Source organism: Haliotis asinina, chromosome 1, assembly GCF_037392515.1.
Source record: "Haliotis asinina isolate JCU_RB_2024 chromosome 1, JCU_Hal_asi_v2, whole genome shotgun sequence".
In the NCBI taxonomy this organism is placed as follows: domain Eukaryota; kingdom Metazoa; phylum Mollusca; class Gastropoda; order Lepetellida; family Haliotidae; genus Haliotis; species Haliotis asinina.
Genome location: NC_090280.1, coordinates 79457861 through 79480919, shown reverse-complemented (window position 1 = coordinate 79480919; position 23059 = coordinate 79457861). Strand labels below are relative to the sequence as shown.

General features: G+C 39.8%; 1 pseudogene; it reads left to right on the top strand.

Annotated features, from left to right (window-relative positions):
- Window positions 1–7836: 7836 nt before the first annotated feature.
- LOC137275825 (vacuolar protein sorting-associated protein 29-like) lies at window positions 7837–20728 on the top strand (annotated as a pseudogene).
- Window positions 20729–23059: the final 2331 nt, after the last annotated feature.

The following is a 23059-nucleotide window of genomic DNA, read 5'->3' as shown; positions in this document are numbered from 1 at the left end:
CACTAAATAGCATTCGGAATCGTTCGGGTACGAACCTTTTCGAGATAAAAAGTTCAAAAGGTACGTGCGAATGTCCACTTTCGCGATTTGGTAAGCTGTGTTCTCATTGGTCAATCTCAAAGGTTACCTGACGCGACCTCCCATAAGGTTTTGTTAAACTCAGTGGTGGAGTGTAACGAAAAGTACTGAGGATAAGTTTACTTAGACTGCTGGCAAGGTGTTGGACAGTCTCTGTAAATTCATTGCAAAGATCACATTTCATGTTAACATTTTGATTAAGAAGCTCATTCTGGCGATTGCGAGCGGGAAGTGACTGGTCCTGAGCAGCAAAAGGAAGCCTTCAGTTTCACATTTGAGACCAGCCGACTTCATCCAAGCGAAGGAGTCAGTTGGATTGCTGTTCTGTTCCACACACTGCATGTACACACGATGCAATGGCTTCTCAGACAGTTTCTCTACAAAGGACCGACTCTGGGCAGATTTGGTAAATGACTTCACCTGGTTTACTCCCATCGCTGTACCGTCCAGCAGTACATCGCCATGGAGAAAATCAACTTCAAATTTCAGATTGTGTCCAACAACCTTGGCACGCTTAAAGTAGCTGTGGAATCCCTTGCTTTCATCGTGAGTCTTCACATGGATCATCAGAGGATCATCCGATAAATAAATATGTGCAAAAGTGCACAGTAAAATTCTATCATGAAGAGCCTCCACATTAATCAAACCGCGAACTCCAGAATTGATTGGCATGTATAAACGATTAAGAGACGAAAGAGGGTGGTGTGCTCTGTTATCACACAAAGTCATGATCCTTCTGGTCAGGCGGTCAAGACTCTGGATGTCTTGTTTTGTCCAATCAACTACTCCAAAGGAATAGGAGAGGACTGGCACAGCAAAAGTATTGGTGGCTTTGACCTTGTTTCGAGCATTTAGCTCGGAGCTCCAGATTTTCTTTAAACGAGATATATACTCGGCCCGAAGTTTATCTTGAATCTGGGCATTCCGCATCCTCGATATCTCCAGGGCATACTTTCCGATAAGTCTTCACTATACCCTGGATGCATCTACAGCTAAGCCCGATAAATTTAGTACCTCCCTTGGCTGGCTTTTTATCCAATCAGGTGTATACGCTGGGAAATTAAGCGAACCAATCAAAACCCACTTCGCTTAAAATTATCTTACCGATTAAACTTTTCAACACGAACCATGCACAGGTTCTCTGAAAGAGGCAGAAGGATTTCTTGCACATATATTTTTTTCAAATTGTCGGACCTATCAATGTGTCTGTATGGTTTCCCTCAAATCTGAGTTGCACTGCGAACAAACCTTCGCAGCTGCGACCGCTATCATTGTTGACACTGGCAAATTCAGTTGTAACGGCGGCTTAGCCGATTGGCTACTGTGAGAATGCGAAGCCAGCCGTAGATGCATCCAGGGTATAGTGGAGATTCATCGGAACGTATACGCTGGAGATATCGAGGATGGGCATTCCGGAGCTTGTCTCGAACTTGCATTCCAAGATTGGTGTAGGCCTGATTCTATTTTACAGGTTAGGATATTCAGCAGAGAGGGCTCGGGTGATTATTCTTTCCTGCAACAAGTACCAAGAGCTCGACTGAGCGTGGAGTGAGTTCTTACCTGCGTCTTCCTTTATGGCATGATCGTTATGTTATGACAATCGACATTTGTCTGACATAAGCACTCTTTCTCGCAGTATTTGTTATGTAATATATCGGCTCCAGTGTATCAGATACTCCCTAATCCTGACTGGCGGAAGAAGTGTTGTTTCAGGAGGTTCATATCATTCCATCATTCTTATGTTGGGTTTAGCCAGTTCACGTACATACGTCAACAATGTTCCAAAGCCAGTCTAAGTAAACTTAGCCCCAGTGTTAATTAGGAGATAAACATCATGTGTTGGCCATTTTCCGGATGTTATTGAGTATTTGAAGCACGGGAATGCATTTGGAACCGACGGTGTCAAAATGGCCAACACATGATGTTTATCGACATTGTAAAACACAAAAGTAAACCAAAGGGTTTTACTGTCTGCACTCGTTTACATCGAGTATGGGTTCAGGAGTGAAGTGTTATCAGCTGGCCGTTCCAGCTGGTTACCATGGTAGCATCTGTAGTTGCTCATTTGTGACGTCATTCGACTTTACGTCACAATATGATTTGAATTACGTCACCACTGTTGACACAACAAAACAATTGTTAGCGATGTTTCTACGTGTTAATACGCAGTGAATAGTCTTGCAGTTTCCGGGAATCTAATACCATTTGATCATGTTTTTCAACCAATCAGATTACAGAACACAGTGACTTTTGGTTTACAATCGTTATTATTGAGGATACTGAACGACCTTCCGTGTAATACCATTTTTATAAAGGAATTAATGGTTTTATACTAAATCTATAACGAATTAAATAAAAATGGTATTTCAAGGAAGCGAGTTTAGTATTCTGCTTATTGCTAGCCAACATAAATTGACGGAAACTGCGGCGAAATTGCCTACAGTGTGAGGCAAGCAATATGCGTCAGTGACGTCACAACTTTGAAACATTTTGACGTCATACGTCAAGCGGTATTACCCTAGTGCAATATTTCCGCAAAAATATTACACTGCAGTATCTTCAACGGGCGAATAAATATACTCCTACACTGGGTCTAACAAAACCTAGTAGGAGGTTACGTCAGGTAAGTTTGGAGCGACCTATGACCGCCTAATCAATGCGAGACGGCAAAACGGATTTAACCAGACAATTGGCTCTGTGTGGGGTTGAGTGGGACTTACAGAATACACCGGTCGCTGACTATGATCTCTCAACAAACAGAACTCCGCATATAACACTGATTTTTGCGTTTCTGCTTTTCGGTTTCTGTTGACAAGGTTTCCACTAACTAACATTTCCGCAAGGTGACATCCTTGAATATTGCTACAAAAGGGAAAAACAAACCGTTATTTTCAGCGATTGTTTATTTATTGTGGCATGCTCCATGTGCATCACCGGAAGTGATCGTAGGGAAAATATCATTCTGAATCGTTCGGTTAAAACCTTAGCATGGGTAAAAGTTCAAAATGTATGTGCGAATGTCCACTTTCGCGATTTGGTAAGCGGTGCCCTGACTGGTCAATTTAAAAACTAGGTTTTGTTAGACCCAGTGTAGGAGTGTAACGTATAACACTGGGGCTAAGTTTATTTGACTGACCCCAAGAGCGAGCTGAATTTCATGGCAGTCTTCTGGCACTCCAAGCCTGGATCCTCCATGATGGAAAACTGACAAAATTTTTGAAGAAGTCGGCGTCGTCTGCAGACCAGGTTGACATCTTTGTTGCTTGGCGATTGTACAAAGAGACAGCTCAGCCCAGCTGCGCTTTGACAATGTGTTCCAGAGGCTTAGCCCCAAGTGTTTTGGAATGAAAATCCTGAACGTGTGTAAATTATGAACGAAGAAACGTTCAGCCAGTTTATTGTATCAGTCGGAATTTTACAGTGAATGAATGAATTATAGTAAGAATTAAGAGCAAGAATTATGTGAATGAATGAACGAAATAAAGAAAAAGAATAAAATAAAGAAGTACGTATGTGAATGAATGAAAGAATAAATGATACACCGCTGTCTTCCCTCCCAAAACATTTTAAAGAACGCAAAAGTATCGCGAGAACACGTGTTAACATGAGCTGTCGTTTTAAAGAATCTACTTTGAAACATTTTTGTTTAAATTAATACTTAATTCAGATATCTTATTGCATGTGGGGAATGGAATGGACATAAACAAAATGTTTACTGACACTGTCACACTGCCCTAAAAAATATCGTGTAAAACTCTCACAAAGCGTTCTAAACACCTTTCTAGTTTTGTCAAATAATAAGATCCACAAGAAAGAAAGAAGTTATGGAACTATAACCCTCAAGCATCAATGGTGAAGCAGATCAGATCGGAAATATGTCATATTTTTCACACACCTCAAATACACCCTAACATTATGTTTTGGATTATGGAACTATCACTATTACTTGCAAACACATTTCACCTGATAGTATATTCCCCTCATAAGAATTAAAGGTGTATGTGAAAGATGTTTTGACGTAATAATTGGAAACACTCAAACAAAAGCATATAGTATTTCAATGGCGGATCAGAGCAGATCGGCGATATGTCACATTTTTCACACACCTCAAATACACCCTAACATTCTTTTTTAGATTTTGAAACTATCACTGTTACTTGCAAACACATCTCACCTGATAGTATATTCCCCTCATATGAATTAAAGGTGTATGCGAAAGGTGTTTTTGAGGAACTAGCTAGGAATACTCAAACAACGGCGTATAGCATTTCAATGGCGAAATGTCATATTTTTCACACACCTCAATTACACCCTAACAATTTTTAAGTCATAAAACTGTCACTATTACTTGTAAATACCTTTCAACTAAAGGTATGTTCACCTTCTAAAAATTAAACGAATGTGTGAAAGAAGTTTTTATCGCCACAGTCTATCTTCTCTGTGAATAGAATAGAAGCCAGTGAGCTATAACTTACCGACCTGAAACTTTACTACAAACATACTGGCCTAATACGGACACTACTACCAATTATTTGACTTAAACTGCAATGACGACATGGTTAACCTATCCTCTACATTTAGGATTTCAGTTGTTACAACACTCAGCGAACTTAATCAGCTGTTGGAAATAAACCGGGTTCAATCTTAAATACTACGTTGCCACCATATTGGCTACACTGGTTACGTAACGACCCGGGACATACGTTCAGCGGCTTTTCGAGGAGTTTCTTCTCCCTTTCTGTATAGGCTCCCTGGTCTAATGTCACAGAGACTTTGTGATTTCGAAACTGATGCAACGGAAAATTCATTCATTGTCACAGATAGTTCCAAATCCCAAAATATAGCTGACGGGGTATGATTCGTCCAATCTGGCCAGTGAATCTGATTTAGACCTAATGTTAGTAAATTCTAATTCAGTTCTCTAGTAATATTGATTTTCTAGGTATACAGGCCAATTATTACCATACCCTTCCCTTGCTGATGCTAAAACCAAGAAGATCTTGTGACATATCGCAAAGTTTCTGTTGCAAAAATCACAAAGACTCCACTCTCACTGTAACCAAGTTCCCAGTGTGCCAGTGTGTCTGGAGTCGAAATTTGGGGATTCGAAAGAAGGTCAACAATTGAACAATTCCATGTTAAGTTCTGTAAAGTTTTGACTTTGCACTTCTCGGCCCTTTTCAAGGCTTTTGTCCATCGGCCCTTTTGACTACTTCCCACATCAGTCCCTTGTTTACGTTTTGGAAACCAGCAGGATGTATCGAATCTTCCTCAGGATTATCCAGCAGAAATATTAATCTTAAACTCTGGAATGTTTTGGAATCTGTCTTACCCCTATCCATGAAATACCTGCTATAATATTTACGTGAACCTTCCCACTCGATCTGAACTAGGTCGTCTGCATCTTATTGTTGCCATATATGGGAGCGGAAGTTTCGTCATGAGATTTATTATATATCTCTCGGTGAACACCAAAAGTTGTAATTAAATTAAGAACATAAGCAGTAAAAATAATCCTAGTGACACTAAAAACGATTTTGCACTCTCTAACAAAATAGAAATTTAGAAAGGATTCAATTTTACTGTTGTACGCATAATTCTTCATTCTTATTATGACATTATTTCAAATGGTTAAAATGTCTAAAATATAAAATATCAAACAATATTAAAAAATGGTGACAAAAATCATGATGAAAATGGTATATTTTTGAAGTTTAATTTGCTTATATCCTTAAATAAAAATTCATAATGGATACAGTTTTTTGCACCTTGGATTACAAAAAAATATCTCAACTGATTTCACAGTGCGGTGAGTTGACGGAACTTTATGCAACTTCGACTTGCAATCCAAGAATTAGTGGTTACCGTGATACGATGGAGCTCGGCGGTCCTTTGGTAAATATTTACTGGCATTGTTTTTGTTTAATGTCCTTCGCTGAAACACTATCAAAGTTTACATATTTTTTTCACAAATGTGTTGACTAAATGTCATGTTAATCGGATGTCACTATAAAGTGAGCCTCATAAGTTTACAATTATATTTACGATTATTGACGTGTCAAGCCCCATGATACAAAAAGGTCGCAGGCTACCCGAGATAGTTTAGTTATAATACCATTTAAGATGCAAAATCAGTTGCCTGTACAACAAAAACAGCGAGCAAAATTCAGCAAGACCAGTCGTCTGCTAGTGATAGGCAAAATATAAAAAAATAGGAAGCCACGTGATCATAACACTCTCTTGCAGTGCTTGAGGGATAAGTATGACGCATTGTCAAAAACACGTTCAAAATACCCGGATGTTGCAAGCAGCTCTACAGTTTCGCAGGTACGATGTCATCGACGCTGTTTTTGTAGGAAACACTTGATATGTTTGTGTGAAATAGATTAATATATCCTTTATCATTCAAGGTTAATTATGAAGATAAAAACTTTAAATGATATTAAAGATAAATATTACGTTTTGTGTTACATCGTCGAAAATCCCAAACATCGGGATACCCACGATTAAAACTCTCTGGAAGCGACAAGCAGTTAAAGGGGCACTGACGAGGAGCGAATAATGTTTCTCACCAACGGTCTAATTATGAAACCAAGCAGCAAATTGGTCAGCACTCGCTCCCTCGACCGTGACGGACAAAGGGACTGGGCTCCTGTCCACATTAGCAGAATTTCATCACCCTAAAATGTGAGGAGGCCGGATGCCCATCACAATCACATGAAGTTATTTAAAAATATCCATGGTATTCCTTATCTGATTGTAACAAAATATCCCAGCAGTGCAGTATTTTTCTGATGCTTGGATGGTATAGTGATTGATCTGATTTTATCCTGTTTCTGTCTTTTTTACCACAATATTTAATCATGTCATGTGAAAATATGATGTCTACATACACGTAGCAAGCCATTTGTTTCATATAAGTCCGAAAGATTGGAAAGCTTTATATTTAGATAGTTTTGTGGATTTGCCCAGCTGTCATAGCAAACATCATGAGTAAAGATTGGTACCTACGACCCTGGTTTATTTTCTATGATAATAAAAAACACACAATTGATTTATCTGAAATCGTAAATTAATAACAATGACTTTGCCATTGGTAGAGAAATTTGTAAATATTGGTTCGTGAAAAAAAAGGATTATACCTATTTACCCAAGTACACAGCAAATATCTATGTGCATTTCTCATGTAACAAAGAAGTTCTGTTGGGATCCTCAAAACAGTTTCAGCCCATAAGTGTTTTCAGGCTGCATTCGACACAGATATTACATCTTCCTTGCTGTAACTCGCGTTTGATGGTATAAACCTACACGTGTTATTTGTCATCATTCACTTGATGGTCAATTTATGAATTTATAACAGGTATAATTAGTGGTAACACCACAATAATTACTCGACATAGGTTCCCATTTGCCATTTCTCCTGTCTGGAGTAAATACTCAACATTATAAATTAAGGTCTGTAGTGGCAAATGTATTGCATGTTATGTAATGTGTGCGTGTAAGTGATGCAAGAGGGTTAATCAGCTGAGTTACAAAAACAAACATCGATCAAAGGATTAACCGATAACACACTGATTGATTAATTACTTCCACAGCGGATTTGTCAAAAAGGCAGTGTTTATGAGTGTAGGTTTATGTAATCTATACTGAATACACCCTGTCGTAAAGTATGAGTGTAAAAACAACACCCTTCCTTCAAAGAATTAACCACCACTACTTTGATTGATTGATTGATTGTTGCTCATTATTGGATAACTAATGGCGGACATCATTCTATTGGCCAATACCAGTAATCACCAATCAACAGTAGGTTTACAGAATGAGCACTTGTCACATAAGAAATTGAACTGTTTCTGTGTAGCCTGAAGGAGATAATAGTGTGAAAATGATCAAAAGAAATAGTCACATAGAAAAATGGTAATGTATGCTTATTTTGAAAACGATTGCTTGAACAACACAGCCAGGTAAATGTTATAATTATCATGGGCATGCCTCTGTCAAGTCATCTGTGCAGCAAAGAGGGTAGGTTAGATATTGTCTGAAAATTAAAGGGGGGAGTGTCCTGTTGTTAACAACTGACGTGCAGCTTTGTGTTATGATGCTATCATAACATCACATGTATATGATATCACTGCATTTATCATTGTTTTAAGACTAAAATGGATAGATCTATTATTAACCCCCCACACACACACATGTTATCAGAAATGACCAGCCAGTGTAACTTCATAATGCTCACAACATAGCTTGACAGGGACTATTTACCTGTTGCTAGGTGATGTCATGTCATAAGGAGCTCAGCTTTTGATGTTCAGTCACCCATGACAACATGTAACAACTTCACCATTACCATTGCATGCCCTAAGGCTCTTTGAACTTGGGTTCAGTGCTGACGATATTTCAGATTCGCAATCGTCACATTTACCCTGGCACCATTTAGGCGCCATTTAAGTTCTGGTAGTATGGGCAAATACCAAGGTAGAATGTTGTCATGCTGAATAGTGATGTCATCTGTTTTGTTCTGTGACATTTCCATATTTATGAAAAGTAGGACAGTGACCTCCATTGTTAATCAATTTAGCAGTAAATGCCTAAAAACCGGATTTGTTTTTTATCTTGTTAAAAAATGTCCATCCATTTTAGCTATAATAATAGTAGCACTAGTTTTCAGATCATTATCATATGCAGAAGCTCAAGGTCTTTCATTAGCTGCCTGACGCTGAGCTTCAGCCTCGCAACATGAGATTGATATTCCAAACTGCATGACAAGTTCAGAAAAGTGTGTTTAGAAAAGTACACTTCTCCATCATGCCCTTGAGGTACTTAATGCATTCCAAGATGATTCGTTGCCAAGCATCATTGCAATCAAATGATATCTTTTCTCTTTTTCAGTTGGTTCTTGTATTAGGAGACCTATACATTCCTGAAAGATGTACCGATCTGCCTGCTCGTTTCAAGAAACTAGTTGAGCCAGGAAAGATACAGCACATCTTATGTACAGGGAATCTCTGCACTAAGAATTCTTTTCATTACCTCAAGTCACTAGCCAGTGATGTGCATGTTGTCAAAGGGGATTGTGATAAGGTGAATATGTCCTTTAAAATATCAAATTAAAGGCAATGTAGGTAGATGAAAGATTTGTTTACAGTTTATATTGCAGGAATAGTTTTCATTAAAGCACCAATACTGTAACAGCCTCTGTGGCTGTTGGAACTGATCCAATGTTGACGCTGTGGATTGCAACACATTTTATGATGTACAATGAATTGTATTGAGGAGACCTGTCATTGTTGGTCTCATAAAAGCATTGCAGGCATTCATGTTAAACATTGCACATTGTACATTGTACACCAATTGCAGCTGCACATGATGGCACTATTTCACATCTTTCACATGTTTTTTCTTCTGATCAAGGGACATAACACGTCCCTGCTTACCGCTAATGATAAAATGCTCACTGTGATACATTAACACTAAAACATAAATTGGCCATTATTTCTACCAACAGTGACAAATATCAACAAATCCATTTATGAAAGTGTCTCTTGTGTGTTAGACTATGAAAGTGTCTGTATAAAATAAATGAAAACAGGGAGATAACTCAAAGATACCATGTGAATTCATATGGATTAGATAGATGCCGAATATTTAACAATTACTGACTATGAAACAGTTTCAACATTTGAAGTTTCAAAAGACATTAAGACTGACCCTCAGAACTAACACTGTCAGGAGTGTCTGTTGCATCTGGAATAGATTTCGTCGCCATCATCATCATCATCATCATCATCATCATCATCAATCCATCTATATCCATCTATATCATCTATATCCATCCATCTATCAATTCACCATCCAATGATGTCGGGTAATGCTATGCTAGCAGCTTGAATAATGAATTCCCACCAACCATCATCTATTCATGACCATTATTATTTTAGGTTATTTATATAGCTCACATATGCAACTAGTGCATGCTCAGTGCACTGGTATTTGTTTCCCTTGATCATTAGATGTCCATCTCAACTCCCTGAGGATGATACAACTCTTGCTGCCACTAGGTGCTACAAGTTTATTGTGGCTCTCTTATCCTAATGAGGTACCCAGTTCACAACCAACCTTATAGTTAACTCATAGGACATGTCACTCACAACACTATTGACGTAGAGGTTGACATCTAATGTCATCATTGCAAGATAGGTAAGGGAGAACGTCTTTGGTACACTGCTCATTCATGTTGTGATCTCGCCAACAAAATACATACATGTGTATTAACTCATCAAATACATCATCCATGAGGTCGACATGTAACCATGTTTCCCATATATATATACCATGTTTGCCATATATATACCATGTTTGCCATATATATACCATGTTTCCCATATATATATACCATGTTTGCCATATATATACCATGTTTGCTATATATATACCATGTTTGCCATATTTATACCATTTTTGCCATGTATATATGCCATGTTTCCCATATATATACCATGTTTCCCATAACCTGGCAAGAACTGAAAGAATTTGGACATCCTTGACAACACCTCTTCAAAAGTTTTACCTTCTATCATCCCCTTAATGCTCTCTAGTATCATGACCAGAACAGTACAGTCTAGTGCTAGTGTTGTTAAGAAAAGTTTCTGGAATCAACCCACCTTTTTAGGGCTTGACATTCAGGCTATCCCCCAGGTCCAGTTCTAGTAAAATGTTCACAGGACCAGTGCAACTTTCACAAGTGCCATCCCAATGGTTAGGTAGATATTTAAGGCTGTCAGTATAACTGTACAGGTTTTGAGCTTTCAAAAAAAGGTCCAGGATAGAATAGGCTGTCAGCAACTCATGCTTGCCATATAAGGCGACTGTTTTTGTTGTAAGAGGCAACTAAAGGGATTGGATGGTCAGGCTGACTGACTTGGTTGGCACATGTCATCGGTTCCCACTTGCACAGATCGATGCTGCAGATCTTTGGATTGTCTGGTCCAGACATGATTATTTACAGACTGCTGTCATATAAGCTGGAATATTGCTGAGTGCGGCATAAAACTAAACTCACTCACTCACTCACTCACTCACTCACTCACTCACTCACTCACTCACTCACTCACTCACTCACTCACTCACTCACTCACTCACTCACTCACTTCAGGCTATCCCCCTGGCCTGGGTCTAACAAAATGTTGACAGGACCAGTGCAACTTTCACAAGTTCCATCCCAACAGTCTAGTAGATATGTAAGGCTGTCAGTATAATTGTACAGGTTTTATGATTTCCAAAAAATAAAACAAAGGAAGGAATGAGTAAAAAGAAAGTGTAAAAGCGACAACCTGTGAATGTACATTTAGTGTATGTCTAAATATGTTCTGAATGTTAATCTTTGAAGGGCATTTGGAAGCGGAATGTGAAAGAAAAGTGGGATTTATGGATGTCAACTTCTTTATTGTGAATAACAACGTTTCGGAACATGTGCTTGTTGTTTACACCGAAGCAGTTGATATCTGTTAATCTTGTTTTTCTTGTCCAGAGTATGCCAAAAATGTTCAGAGTGCTTCGGTTTTAAAATGCATCGTTTCTTGATTCTGATTGAACAAAGTCTTGTTAAGAGGGAGTTTTAGCCCTTAGTCATTTTTAAGATTAAATGGTACAAAGCAAGTGCAAATTTGAATTTGACATTAAGAGTCCCTTAGCAGGACCAGGAAGAATCTGCAAGGACCATTGATTTTTAATAGTTCCAGGTCCTGTGGCTTTGTTTGGGGATTTAAGGAGTGTTAGGCCCTGCCTGTTACCAGAGATGTAACCTCTGTTGACCCAAGTATCTCAAAGCCAAATATGAAATGTTGCAAACAGGCCTTATGTTTTAGTGTAATGTTACAGACTGAACATGTTTAATGTTAAGTTTGTTGTTCAACATCACACACAGCAATATTCCAGCCACATGGCGGTGGTTTATGGATAATCAAATCTGGACAATACAATACAGTGATCAAGATCTTGAGCATCGATGAATGCAATTGGTATACAATAACATGCCAAATCAGCAGGACTGATCACCTGATGCTGTTAGTCACCTCTTGTGACAAACTAACCGGGATCTTCACAGGGCTGATGATAAGTAGATATGCTAAACATGCTGATATTGAATCCATTATGCAATCTGTCATATGGTGATCTGAAATTTTCTCTCTTTTTTTTTGCCAGAATTTGAATTTCCCAGAGCAAAAAGTTGTCACAGTTGGGCAGTTCCGAATTGGTTTGTACCATGGGCACCAAGTGGTCCCGGCAAATGACATCGAAGCACTGGCAAAGGTCCGGCGGCAACTGGATGTTGACATCCTCATTTGGTCATACACACAAGTTTGAAGCATTTCAATATGGGAGAAAGTTCTACCTTAACCCAGGATCAGCTACAGGGGCTTATGGTCCACAACACAGGTGAGTGTTGCTAGACCCATAGAGAAATATATGGACCTCCACAATAATAATAATTGGCCACTTACTTAGCGCTGAATTCTATGTAGCAGGGACATACTCTATGTGCATACAACATGATGGACATCATTACCCCAGATAACCCAAGCTGTCTGTGAGGTGCCCTGCGTTTCTGGACTGGGACAGAGCATTACCCCAGATAACCCAAGCTGTCTGTGAGGTGCCCTGCGTTTCTGGACTGGGATAGAGCATTACCCCAGATAACCCAAGCTGTCTGTGAGGTGCCCTGCGTTTCTGGACTGGGATAGAGCATTACCCCAGATAACCCAAGCTGTCTGTGAGGTGCCCTGCGTTTCTGGACTGGGACAGAGCATTACCCCAGATAACCCAAGCTGTCTGTGAGGTGCCCTGCGTTTCTGGACTGGGATAGAGCATTACCTCAGATAACCCAAGCTGTCTGTGAGGTGCCCTGCGTTTCTGGACTGGGACAGAGCATTACCCCAGATAACCCAAGCTGTCTGTGAGGTGCCCTGCGTTTCTGGACTGGGATAGAGCATTACCCCAGATAACCCAAGCTGTCTGTGAGGTGCCCTGCGTTTCTGGACCGGGATAGAGCATTACCCCAGATAACCCAAGCTGTCTGTGAGGTGCTAGAAGGTTAAGTGTCATATCACTTATCCCACTGGGTACCCAATTTCAACTTGGTGAACAGAGACAGTTTTGAACAAAGTCACTTGCCTAAGGTGTGGGGCAGGACTGGAATCCTTGAATCTCCAACGAGTCAAGCTGTGAAACGTATTTACCCATCCATGGATTCTCCATTAACAATGTTGCTTAACTCAAACTTATTTATGATCTCTGTAGACAAGACCTCACACCCATACAACAGAGGCTTCGTCAGCAGCCTCGGTCATCACAGCAGACAGCTCTACGCAGCCGTTCAACGCAGGTGCCCATGCACTTGATGAGCTTGATTGAGCGGTGTTTTGAAGAAGAACAAAGACTGCAATCTTCAACTACGTTGACTGCTGCGCTGAGTGAGCTCTCCCACCAGAGGATGAAGAGGAGGTGTATGCATGCACCCACTCGAAAAGATCGTCACCGTTGTCCTTGTCATCCCATCGCAGTCCGGAGAGAGATCCACCCACGTCGAGTATGTGCACCCACACAGGTGAGTGCGCTCACATGAGTGACTACGCTTGCATGAGTGAGGACGCTTGCTTGGGTGAGTGCACTCACAGATCTTCATCAGTCTCCCCAGCTCGTCGAAGGCGCCATTAGCACTCACCATCCCCTTCAGACCTGGACTCACATAAGAGGGATCATCTGCATACATCGAATGCGACGCACTCACGTAAGGATGAAGACAGATACTACCAATCATCATCTGTGGAGGAAGCCCTCTTCTCGGACCCTGAAGTCACATTGTGGATCACGAATGGTCTTGACTTAGTATCGCCGTCCAAGGACTCCAACGAAGCCAACACTTGTAGGATGAAGAATGAGGACATCAACACATTAACGTTTGTGCCGATAGCTCCGATATCTACAATCCTTGAGACGGTATCTATGGCATTCAAGTCAGCAGCCAAGTTTCAACAACAACATATTCCACCGTTCAACGCTCGTCGTTTCCTTTTTCACCATATGGAGATCTTCATCAGAGCACCAAATGTTGATGAAGCATAGACAACAAGCGATAGAACAATAGATAGACAACAAGTGGCTTGCTCGGTTGGACACCACTACAAGATGCACTTTCTTTGGACTAGCTCGATCTAGAGCTATCAACGAGAGTCTCATCTCAAAGTTCAGCAATTCTGCCAACGACGAAGAGAGAACGATCCTGTCATCACTTGTCACACAGAACAAGGATCAGCAGTTTATGTCTGAACACCTCGCCTCAACTACTGAATTTACTTCGTTGACCGGGTCTCTTGTCCTCATCATCATGAAGTGAGAATTTTACAAGGCCCATATGTCAAGGTAGCAAGGACAAGGTGGAGGACGGTTGCCCAAGACTCCAGAGAAGTCATGATGATCAAGTCCATCGACACCTTCACAACGGTGCTCAAGCATACACCTCTGGATGTGACAAGACAAAGATGCCTACAACTACCTCTATGACAGCGGTTTCACCAGGAGCTCGCAACATCATGGCAGACGCTTTATCTTGGCCTCACCAATAGAGTGGATGCTTCATCGGGAGGCGTTACAACTATTCAGCCAGACAGATTTATTTGCAACAAGGTTTAACAAACAGACAACAACCTTCGTGTCACCGGTACCAGATTCATTAGTTTGGGCAACAGACGCTCTCAGAATCCTGTGGGATTAAAGGCTTTTGCATTTCCCCCTCCAGTGCTGCTACTGAAGGTCATTGAGAAAATCAATCAGACGAAGCTGTTACAACTGATTTTGGTCGCGCCTTACTGGCCAATGAGATACTGGTTCCCAATACTTACAGAAGAATTGGGACAGCCAGCGCTACAACTACCAGATTGGAAGAATCTTCTGGTCCATCCGCACACCAGATAAGTGCACGGCAATCCATCGGCGTTCCGACTTCACCTAGAGGTCTGATAGGCTCGATATCATGTTCATACTTAGCTGCCCTCAGCTTGGTTATCACCATGAAAACCGGGATCAAGCTGACTAAAGTATCTGAGCTACTTGCTTATTATGCTCCTTAATTCAAGTTGGAAGATCAACAACGCAAGTTTAGAGTTCCAGCTTGGGATCTAAACATCATACTCCAACATCTCACAAGTGATGTGTACTGGCTGCTCGACTGGACCTCATTTGAACTATTAACTCAGAAGACGCTGGTTTTACTTGCCTTGGCTACAGCGTCACGAATGTCAGAAATGTCAAGCGGATAGACAATTCACGTACCGGCATTATCTTCAACCCTAGGACCTCATGATACTCAAGACCTATCATTATGTCCAGTCAGAGCACTGAAGATGTTTCTCACATGTACCAAGTCTAGAAGACAATGTTTCAAACGCCTATTTATCCCTATATCTACTGAGACAACTACAGAAGTATCCTGCAACGCTATCTCAGAGTGGATCAGAGCGGTTATATTGAGAGCCTATAAAGCAGCAGGATTGGAACCTCCGCAAGCCTCCAACCCACATGAAGTCAGAGCCTTGGCCTCTACACTAGCTCCACACGGAAATTGATCGCTATCAACTATAATGGATGTGTTTGCCAATCATTATCTACGAGACATAGCCACGGAGGATGTCACTAGCATTCATCCGTTTAAGCTTCTTGTCGTTGCACAGCAACTAATGGTTCCTCGAAGGCACTGAGTTTACTCACCCATTTATCACGTGGAGGCCAGACACTATGCGGAGTATAATGGTTGAAAGTCTATGTGTACGTCTTGAACAGACTAGCATGAGTAATTATTACCCTGTACTCGTAATGAAGATGCTTGTACATGAAGAAAGGTCGCAACTAGTCTTGATTCGAATATCTTGACATTCAGTTGCATCAGATTCTAACAGGATGCAAGTTATTTTGGATATGTTCACGTTCCAGTCAACGAAGCCTTCTTCAGAAGACAAGTTCGACTGGATGTGATTCCCCCGGAATTTACAGATGAATATTGGAAGAACATGACCAAATTATAGCTGTTACAAGTTCCCGTTACAGGGGAAATATTGGATGTAATTTTGACAGCCATCAGAATCCTGCATGGCCTGACCCAACACCGTCGGATTCTGTAAGCAATTAAGCATGAGTCATGATAAGGAAAATTATGTAATTTTCTGAATAAAAATATTATTATTATGAATATTTTATACTTATCCTGACTCATGACAAAAACACTCCCAATTGCCCCTCACAGGCACGCTGAATTCCAAAATTCCCATGTCGGGCGATTTTATAAGGAGAGAGTGACAAGCATGGTTAGTCATGTGACCAGTTTGGAGGGAAAAGGGAGGCTACTGGTGGGTGAGTGTATTTACCTCTGCTTCTTTTAGAAGGGAACTTCAAGGGATTTCAGGTGTTCCACTACCTTCGCCAGGGAGGAGGAGCTAAGCAATTAAGCATGAGTCAAGATAAGGATAAAATATCAATTTTATGTAGAAAATTACATTTATCACATGCTTAATATGTACACTTGCCAAACACCATCAAAATGTTTCTGTAATTCCAAGATAATTGCAAAGAGAAGATGTTTGTTCACAGTTACCTCCCTTGTGCATATGTGCTTTCCTATGAAGTGGTTTAGTTCTATTTTAGAACAAAATGTTTGCAATCATCAATGAAGGATTATGGTTGCCATTATTATCAACAGATTCCTAGTTAGTCCTATTTATGAACTTCATCTCTTGCAATCATGATCCTGAATTCAAAATTTGGAATTATTCAATATATTATGATACAGCCTTGTATATGACAATATGTATCCACTGCCATATACAGTATGGTTCAAAATTATTGAGAATAGCTAAAGCATTTCATATTATTAAACGAGAACAAATCAGATAAAATTGAATGTATTGTGAAAGTGAACTGACCTTTTCATGTTGTGTAGGTAACAATTTAATATTTTATCAAGTCTCCTTGAGCTTCACGGCACAGTCTAAGACGGGTAGGCATACTTCCTATCAGAGAGGTTAGTGTCTCGTGAGTTATGCTGTCCCAGTATCGGACCACTTCTCTCTTCATGTCTTCAATTTTTGTCAACCCCTTTTGATTCACACATTCCTTCATCATCCCCCAAATGTTCTCAATGGGATTTAAGTCAGGACTATATGCAGGAAATGGTAATGCAGTCACATTTTTCTCCTGAAACCACTGCTTGGCATGTTTTGCGGTGTGTTTAGGATCATTATCTTGCTGCAAAATCCAGTCATTTCCATAAAACACATGTGCACTTGGAAGCAGAAAATTATCTAATATGTTAGTGTAGCGTTGACTTGTCAGATTTCCCTCAAACACACACAGCGGGGTCGTTCCTAGTAAGGATATCCCTCCCCATACATGAAACTTTGGGCTGTATTTAGGTCGTCGATACAACGGTGCTGACGCAGACTTTGTCAATATTTTCACATTATTGGGATATACCCATATTGAGCTTTCATCAGTAAAAATCACATTTTCCCAGTCAAAGTTTTCATGTGCCAAACACCACTCAACACGCCTGTCTTTATGTTCTTGTTTCATGAGAGGAGAAAGAATTCCAGTCTTTTTCTCCCATCCAAGATCAATCAAATTTCTTCTAACTGTAGATTTTGATACAACTGTTGATCCCCTTTCTATCATTTCATACCTGATGTTGGAGATGCTTGCCCTTTGCTTTTTAGACGCTAAAATTCCCAGCCGGACGCGATCTGAGAAGTCCAATTTTCTGGGTCTCCCTGCTCCTTTCTGATGCCCAAAATCCTTTCCCTCTTTAAAATTCTTCCTAATCCTATACACAGTAGAAAGAGGAGTTCCTGTTCTCTCTGCCAGTGTATTTACATCATCAATTCCTTGATTACACAACTCAAAAATCAACCTTCTTTTATCTTCATTGTTGACAGTGCTGAGGAAAATGACGTCTGCTACAAATTCAGGGGAGGTAACTCTAATTGTACTATACTCAGTAGGCCAAGATGAGTTACCTCCCTTATACCATTACTTAGTTTTAAGTATCAGTGAATCAGTTGAGGTGTTAGGATAGCTCAAAGTAAGAAGAAAAATTCTCAATAATTATGAACCAGACTATATATGATGTAATTGTGTTTTTCAGTGAAGTAATTCCTTCGTTTGTTATCCTGGACATCCAACAGTCTAATGTGGTGGCATACATCTACAAACTTGTAAACAACGATGTCAAGGTGGAGAGGATTGAGTACAGGAAGTCATAAAAAGACATGTTAGTGAAAATAGTGTCTTAAGACAGTCACACCATATCAAATGCTTAACCTCCTAACATTATTACTAAGACTTCAGACAGTCACTCCACAATGAAGTCTAACCTCCTAACACAGACTTCAGTCACACCACAATGAATGCCTAACATCCTAACACAGACGTAAGACAGTCACAACACTATGAATGTCTAACCTCCTAACACAGACTTCAGACAGTCACACCACAATGAGTGTCTAACCTCCTAACACAGACTTCACATAGTCACACCACAATGAATGTCTAACCTCCTAACAGACTGAAGACAGTCACACCACAATGAATATCTAACCTCCTAACAGACTGAAGACAGTCACACCACATTGAATATCTAGCCTCCTAACAGACTTAAGACAGTCGCACCACAATGAATATCTAACCTCCTAACAAAGGCAGTTGCAGCAGCATTTATTCCAGCTATTTTGAAGTAAGTGTAGATGGAGGCCCTCAATGCCATGTAAATTTTTGTTTTCCATAGAAGTGGGAATGTTTTTTAGGTATTGTTTTGTAAGCAGAAGATGAAATGTACAAGATGTAGAGAGAACATTATGTCTAACCCGATAACTGACTGCTACAGCAGTAGCTGGTGGGTTAATTTACATTAAAATTCAGGGAGCAAAGATCAGTACTGTTTTTCTTTGAACATACTATTGTCACATCCTTGAATTTCCAGTGTAATAAGGGCGATGGGGTAGCTTAGTGGTTAAAGTGTATGTTTTTATAATGCTTTTAGCAATATTCCAGGAGTTTCACAGCAAGGGACCCCAGAGATAGGTTTCACACATGGTAGAATTGGGAACATCTTCAGACTTGATTTCTAAACACACCCTGTTTGAATCCTCATGCCAAACTTTTTTCAGGAAAAGATTCTTTTTAACTGTTTTCATTCTCTTCTTTTTTTATACAAATCAGGGTCTTTGGAGGTTGTGGTTTTAAATGTGCACTATCTTATTGATTTTTCAGTGAATTGAGTGAACTGCAATTTTAATGTGGATATGTGCTAGTGAGTGAAATCCAGTGACAAATGGAGGTAGTGGTGTCAAACTGATAAGAAAAATGGTGGCCCAGTTATCTGAGACTGCAACTTGCTGAATGGAGTTGCCTCCCTTTGGCACGTGAGGAACCAATGGTCATGGGTTCACTCCATTTTTGTGTTTATAGTCACACCATACCAATACTTGTTAGTCCCATGAAGTTGTTAAATGTCTTAGACCTCGATCACTTCCGGCTCTTCTGGTTTGTAAAGGTGACGCTCTATGGTTTAGCTTAGATATGTATGAAGTGGCATTAAACAAGATTCACTCATTCACTACCGGTGGGAAATAATTTTGAAGAATTTGTGGGGAAAATCTGGTAACAGGAGAGAGATAAGATGGATAATCAAGGATGTGACCCCACTTGTTTGTGCTATGTATTCACAAGTTTTTACCATTTCATTACCCTTACATTTGTTGCAAATATCACCTGAAGCTGACACGCTGTAGTATAATATACTGAGGGAAAAAAATAAGGGATCACATGAAAGTGTTCTATTATTTTTTTCCATGTTTCTTTGTATACTACACAAGAAACTGCTTGTGAAGAAACCGGGGAAAAAATAAACGCTTGTGCTTTCAGGTAATCTGGTATTTTTTCCCACAGCATATATATATATATATATATATAATGTATCAAGTGGTATTAAACCAAGTCCACTCATTCACTACCAAGAGGTAGCCATGGTGGGTAAGTCTTTGGTAACAGAATGGAGATAATATGGATAATCAAGGATATGAGTCTACTCATTTGTGCACACAATTGTGAATTAATTCTTTTTTAATGTTTGTGCTACATATTCATACTGTTTTACCATTTCATTACTCTCACGTGTTGTAAGTATCAGCCCATCAATGGTTGGTTGTGTTTGGCAAGTCTTGAACAAATGTATACATACTTTTCTGGCAATTCAAAGTGCTTGGCAAAGTTATATCCCTTAGGAGCGGCAGGAACAGATCCTTGTCAGAATCATATGTGTGGGTTTCACCAAGCTGGTAAAGACTTGTATTACTGAATATCAAGCTGACAAGATGCGGTAATACTATCCAAAGTGTTAGACACAGCTCACTCATGTTTCAAGAGGTCTCCACTGGTGAAACTCAGTTTTGCACAAGTCTAAATCTGAACTCTTTTGACATGAACCTTTAACTCAATGGCGAGAGTAAAGTCCATCTGTTGAAAACATGTTATGCACATGTAAAGTACAAGTATTGTTATTCTTCTTTGTTGCTATAGCAGCTGAGTAAATAAATATATATAAGAACCTAAAGACTTGCTATTGTTTGTTCGTTGTGAAAGTGATAACTGATTTATATTACCTTGCATCTTTGTTTCTGACTGGTTACTGACAGCGGGCGTTTTCTTTCTTTGTTCACATCTGAACATCCTCTTTACCTCTCTGGACAAGTTTTTAATCTTGTCCTGCCATTGACCCTTGGATCCATTCCTCTGGTTCATCAGACTCAAACTAGCCACCCTTAATTTGGCAATTTAATTGGCTGTGCTGCTAAGTCTAACATCAGTCAGAAATCAACACTTGGTTGGCACTCAACAACAGTTAGTGTTAGGTACTTTCAAGAACATGGCATCAATCTCAAGAAACACATGGAATGGGTGCATGGGTCCTATAGGTTAATCCAAAATGGAGGCCAGGATTTTACAGAATGCCTTCTGATGGATTGTGTACAAATATTACATTCTCACGGGGTGAGTCAGTATTGTTTTACGTCAGTCTTAGCAATATTCCAGCAGTATCACTGCGGGGGACGCCAGAAATGGGCTTCACACATTGTACCCATGTGAGAAATTGAATCTGGGTCCACAGCTTGACGACCCAAAGCTTTAGCTACTTGTTCCTCACCACCCCATTTCTCACTGAGAAAAGCAAGCGTACATTGATTTCAATATATATCGAGGATACTAAACAACCTGTGTGATACTGTTTCTGCTGAACAAGGAAATGATTAGGTATCAAACGCACAAAAGCAAGATGTCAATATATATAGAGGATACTAAACGACCTGTGTAATACTGTTTCTGCTGAATGAGGAAATGCTCTGGTATCAAACGCACAAAAGCAAGATGTCAATAGATACAGAGGATACTAAACGACCTGTGTAATAATGTTTCTGCTGAACGAGGAAATGATTTGGTATCAAACGTACAAAAGCAAGTTTAAAAAAAATGGTATTTCACATAATCAAGTTTGCTATTCTGTTATTACTCCAGAAAAAAAATTGATAGAAACTATGTCAAAATTGCAGTAAGAGAACGGTGCCATTGCAACAGCGACATTAGCATTGTGATGTCAAAACTCTGAACCAGTATGACGTCATATGCCCAGCGGTATCACACTAGTGTAATATTGCCATAAAAATATTATACTGCAGGATCTTCCACGGGTGAGTAATAATATCTTAGTACTTTGCTACCAATCTGTGTGACCAAACTCTCCCTCAAGGTTCATGCTTGCTTAGTGGCACTTCACAGTGGCACAAGGGAGCTTCCCTTCTTCTGTAGCCATAGGGGCATTCGCTATCCCCCACAACTTGTTTTGTGTGTGGGGTATTATATGAGTCATACTATGTTTACGACAAGTATGCCTTAACGTAGGTATTTCCCGGGTGAGTGCGAGGGATATACCAATATTCAAGCACAAGTGTAATAATTTTTGTTGTTGCATTTCCTTGGCAATAAATTTGACTTCTACTGAAATTGGTGGTAATGCACTTTCCCAGAGGAGAACTTAAAAACCATTTAACATTTCTTCACCAAACATGGCACAATACTCTCCTTCCAACTTGTTATATTCACACCAAAACATTTGACATAATTATAACTAGTAGACATATTCATGAAGAGCATATTTCCACTGTAGGAGATATTTATGACCTTGTCTTCTTTACAGATGATTGTGGATCAACATCATCCAGTATGTTACAAAGTCGTATCTTGTTTACAAGAGACCAAAGGTCATACAGAGTAAACTTATTAAAGCATCTCAAAGGGCTTCCATGCGGAATATCTTTATCACTGGAATATTTATGAGTTAGAGTAAGGTTAGTTTTACACCAAATTCGACATTATTCCAGCTATATGTTGTGGGTAAATATTCAAGGATTGACCAGACAATGCAATGATCAACATTCTGAGCATGGATCTATGCAAATGGGATACAGTGACATGTCAATCCAGTCAGTCTGACCGCCCCTCAGTCACCTACGACAAGCATGGGATAATGAAGTTCTAACCCACATCTTCACGAGTGGAATGTTAATGAGTTGATGGCACAGACTGTAGGTAATTAAACAGGAAATCATTATAACTATGTTCAGATGCTTCCATGGTTTTATCATTAAAGCTGTGAGAGCATTGCTCCATTATAAGGCTTTCCTGTTTACACGTTGTACTGTATTGGTCATGTTTTCCCTGACTGGAAGTGATTTTTTTTCTTAAACCAGAGTGAGTGAGTGAGTGAGTGACTCAGTATGATTTTATGTGGATTATAGCAATATTTCAGCATTACCCCAGCAGGGGAACACCAGAAATTGGCATCAAAATTACTGAGTGTGGCATCTGACTAAAAAACCCAACC